Source organism: Salvelinus sp. IW2-2015, unplaced genomic scaffold (assembly GCF_002910315.2).
Source record: "Salvelinus sp. IW2-2015 unplaced genomic scaffold, ASM291031v2 Un_scaffold3602, whole genome shotgun sequence".
Taxonomy (NCBI): domain Eukaryota; kingdom Metazoa; phylum Chordata; class Actinopteri; order Salmoniformes; family Salmonidae; genus Salvelinus; species Salvelinus sp. IW2-2015.
The window spans coordinates 53116-57864 of NW_019944880.1; the positions used below are offsets into that span (position 1 = coordinate 53116).

At 46.3% G+C, this 4749-nt stretch overlaps 1 pseudogene; it reads left to right on the forward strand.

Annotated features, from left to right (window-relative positions):
* Nucleotides 1-925: 925 nt before the first annotated feature.
* The window catches only part of LOC112076159 (receptor-type tyrosine-protein phosphatase beta-like), a 30325-nt pseudogene continuing 26501 nt past the window's right edge, over nt 926-4749 (forward strand).

The following is a 4749-nucleotide window of genomic DNA, read 5'->3' on the forward strand; positions in this document are numbered from 1 at the left end:
GTGGGTAGATTGACGAGGCTGTAACGTAACAAATCATTTAGAAGTCATTATGGGTATTGTGGGTAGATTGACGAGGCTGTAACGTAACAATCATTTAGAAGTCATTATGGGTATTGTGGGTAGATTGACGAGGCTGTAACGTAACAAATCATTTAGAAGTCATTATGGGGTATTGTGGGTAGATTGACGAGGCTGTAACGTAACAAATCATTTAGAAGTCATTATGGGGTATTGTGGGTAGATTGACGAGGCTGTAACGTAACAAATCATTTAGAAGTCATTATGGGGTATTTGGGTAGATTGACGAGGCTGTAACGTAACAAATCATTTAGAAGTCATTATGGGTATTGTGGGTAGATTGACGAGGCTGTAACGTAACAAATCATTTAGAAGTCATATGGGGTATTGTGGGTAGATTGATGAGGTTGTAACGTAACAAATCCTTAGAAGTCATTATGGGGTATTGTGGGTAGATTGACGAGGCTGTAACGTAACAAATAATTTAGAAGTCATTATGGGTAATGTGGGTAGATTGATGAGGCTGTAACGTAACAAATCATTTAGAAGTCATATATGGGGTATTGTGGGTAGATTTGATGAGGCTGTAACGTAACAAATCATTTAGAAGTCATTATGGGGTAATGTGGGTAGATTGATGAGGCTGTAACGTAACAAATCATTTAGAAGTCATTATGGGGTATTGTGGGTAGATTGACGAGGCTGTAACGTAACAAATCATTTAGAAGTCATTATGGGTATTGTGGGTAGATTGATGAGGCTGTAACGTAACAAATCATTTAGAAGTCATATATGGGTATTGTGGGTAGATTGACGAGGCTGTAACGTAACAAATCATTTAGAAGTCATTATGGGTATTGTGGGTAGATTGACGAGGCTGTAACGTAACAAATCATTAGAAGTCATTATGGGTATGTGGGTAGATTGACGAGGCTGTAACTAACAAATCATTTAGAAGTCATTATGGGGTTATTGGGTAGATTGATGAGGCTGTAACGTAACAAATCATTTAGAAGTCATTATGGGGTATTGTGGTAGATTGATGAGGCTGTAACGTAACAAATCATTAAAAAGTCAAGCGGTCTGAGTACTTCCCAATGCGTTGTACATCATACAAAGCTCCGCCCCTTTCTGGGCACAATGCCCTCCATCAGCTGAACGTCACTTCTTATCTAGAGCTATTTTAACACAGAAAACATTTAGATAACACCGTGGCGTTTAGATCATCCGCGGCTAGAGGTATCATACTAACATTTAAACTAATTAGAAGACAATAAATGAATGCATCCTGGTCGTTCCAATGTGACTGTAGACATGAGGAAGTCTACTTCATTGTCTGTGAAATCAGCCACAAAAAGGTGGTTGCTCTATGCCATGTTAATACGTCCTACCAAATACAATGACATTCTGGCATTCCAGAATGTCATTGTTCTATTCTGTCAGTACCACCACAGGAGAGGCTCGTTAACGCACCACTGTACCCACCCAAATGGGCGCCTACCCGCCTGGGATAGGGAGTCAGGGCTCGCCTCCTGCCCCCCTCCCCACCCATCTAAAAGGTCCCCTTTTTCTCCTCTCTCGCTTCCCATCATCCCCTCCCGCGGGCTAGCGGGGCTCGTGGGCCTGACCGGGGCTGAAGCCGTGGCCAGAGAACTTTAAACAGCCATGAAACAATCCTATCTACTTCCGCCATCTCCACCACGCACCCCTCTACTGTCTGTTCTCAGAGCTCTCTCTACTGGTCTGTTCTCAGAGTCTCTCTACTGGTCTGTTCTCAGAGTCTCTCTACTGGTCTGTTCTCAGAGTCTCTCTACTGGTCTGTTCTCAGAGTCTCTCTGCTGGTCTGTTCTTCAGAGTCTCTCTACTGGTCTGTTCTCAGAGTCCTCTTACTGGTCTGTTCTCAGAGTCTCTCTACTGGTCTGTTCTCAGAGTCTCTCTACTGTCTGTTCTCAGAGTCTCTCTGCTGGTCTGTTCTCGGAGTCTCTCTACTGGTCTGTTCTCAGAGTCTCTCTACTGGTCTGTTCTCAGTCTCTCTGCTGGTCTGTTCTCAGAGTCTCTCTACTGGTCTGTTCTCAGAGTCTCTCTACGGTCTGTTCTCAGAGTCTCTCTACTGGTCTGTCTCAGAGTCTCTCTGCTGTCTGTTCTCAGAGTCTCTCTACTGGTCTGTTCTCAGAGTCTCTCTACTGGTCTGTTCTCAGAGTCTCTCTACTGGTCTGTTCTCAGAGTCTCTCTACTGGTCGTTCAGAGTCTCTCTGCGGTCTGTCTCAGAGTCTCTCTACTGGTCTGTTCTCAGAGGTCTCTCTACTGGTCTGTTCTCAGAGTCTCTCTACTGGTCTGTTCTCAGAGTCTCTCTACTGGTCTGTTTCTCAGAGTCTCTCTACTGGTCTGTTCTCAGAGTCTCTCTACTGGTCTGTTCTCAGAGTCTCTCTACTGGTCTGTTCTCAGAGTCTCTCTACTGGTCTGTTCTCAGGTCTCTCTACTGGTCTGTTCTCAGAGTCTCTCTACTGTCTGTTCTCAGTCTCTCACTGGTCTGTTCTCAGAGTCTCTCTACTGGTCTGTTCTCAGAGTCTCTCTACTGGTCTGTTTCAGAGTCTCTCTACTGCGTCTCGAGTTTCTTGTGTTCTGGTCGTAGTTCTATGAAGTGCTGTGTTGTTCTGCCCTGCACCACACCTCTGACTGATGAAACACAGGTGTGACAGTAATGTCATCAGTCTCTGTGTAGTTTAATGTACCACCACACCTCTGACTGATGAAACACGGTGTGACAGTAATGTCATCAGTCTCTGTGTAGTTTAATGTACCACCACACCTCTGACTGATGAAACACGGTGTGACAGTAAAGTCATCAGTCTCTGTGTAGTTTAATGTACCACCACACCTCTGACTGATGAAACACGGTGTGACAGTAATGTCATCAGTCTCTGTGTAGTTTAATGTACCACCACACCTCTGACTGATGAAACACGGTGTGACAGTAATGCATCAGTCTCTGTGTAGTTTAATGTACCACCGCACCTCTGACTGATGAAACACGGTGTGACAGTAATGTCATCAGTCTCTGTGTAGTTTAATGTACCACCACACCTCTGATGAGACATAGTATAACAGTCCCAGTCATTCCTCTCAGAGAGTGAAGACCTGTAGCTCCGTCTACTGTCTGTGAAGATCTGCCTGCTGTCCCTCCTCTCCTAACGAAACATTGTGTCACAGCGTTGTTCATCAGTCATTCCCCTGACCTGTCATTCCCCTGACCTGTCATTCCACTGACCTGTCATTCCCTCTGACCTGTCATTCCCCTGACCTGTCATCCCTTCCTTCATTCCCTGTCCTGTCATTCCCCTGACCTGTCATTCCTCTGACCTGTCTTCCCTGACCTGTCATTCCCCTGACCTGTCATTCTCTGTCCTGCATACCCCTGTCCTGTCATTCCCCTGACCTGTCATTCCCTCTGACCTGTCATTCCCTGACCTGTCATTCCCTCTGACCTGTCATTCCCCTGACCTGTCATTCCCCTGTCCTGTCATTCCCCTGTCCTGTCATTCCCCTGACCTGTCATTCCCCTGTCCTGTCATTCCCCTGTCCTGTCATTCCCCTGGCCTGTCATTCCCCTGTCCTGCCATTCCCCTGTCCTGTCATTCCCCTGTCCTGTCATTCCCCTGTCCTGCCATTCCCCTGTTCTTTCATTCCCCTGTCCTGTCATTCCCCTCCTGTCATTCCCCTGACCCGTCATTCCCTGACCTGTCATTCCCCTGAATATCAAAAATGTACCTGTGCTTTATGAGTGAATTGCCAACTTGACTTTTGTTTAAACTTAGCTTGATGTATGGTATCTTGTTTCCGTCACTGACAGCCCATTCTATCTCTCAGGTCCATCCACAGTCAGAGGCCTACAGGTATCAGAAGACCTCAGACAGCCTGGGAGTTTCCTGGCAGCCTGGCCCAGGGAGGACTGAGCGCTTCAGGCTACTGCTGACCGACCGAGTGGGTGTGGTGAGGAACCTGACTCTGGAGAGCACCGCTAAAGACTACACTGTCACCGACCTGGTCCCAGGGCGCGTGTATAACATCACCATGGTGACGGAGGCATGGGGACGCCAGAGTACCACCTCAAGACAAATACAGACAGGTAAGGATTCAGTCGTGATGTGGGATTCGTTGGAACGGACTCTCCTTAGATGACGTCAGCCTCTGTAACAGCAACGTAACATCTGTTAGAGTCGTCACATTATTTAGACATAGAAATTCACCAGACTCAAGGAAAGCCTTTCGGTGATCAGATATTTATTTTAAGCTTTGAGCTTCTCACATAGTCATCAGCCACACGAATAATGGGATATGAGTATATGAGAAGACGCCAACCTCTCCTCTGATCCTGCATCCTGTGGTTCTGAGTGTATGGGAAAGACTGAGTGTCAGGGTCTGGTATGGACACAAGGGCCAAGCCTGCTTTCTTTCTAACAGAGTCCCTACCCCCCCAAGCCTGTGTTAGTCTTTAACTGTCCGGGATCGGTGTGAATTTTCCACAATATATTCAGCCGTCGTAAACCTCCGCCTTAGACTGACTGTATTTATTGGTATATTAGCATCACCATTAGCTTTATCAGAAGCAGCAGCTACCTTCCTGGGGTCCACAAAAATCACAAAACACTGATACGCTGATTGACAAGAACAGTCACACATGTGACCGACCGGCTTGATTCGGTCTGATGTAGCAAAATTTGAAATTGTGTT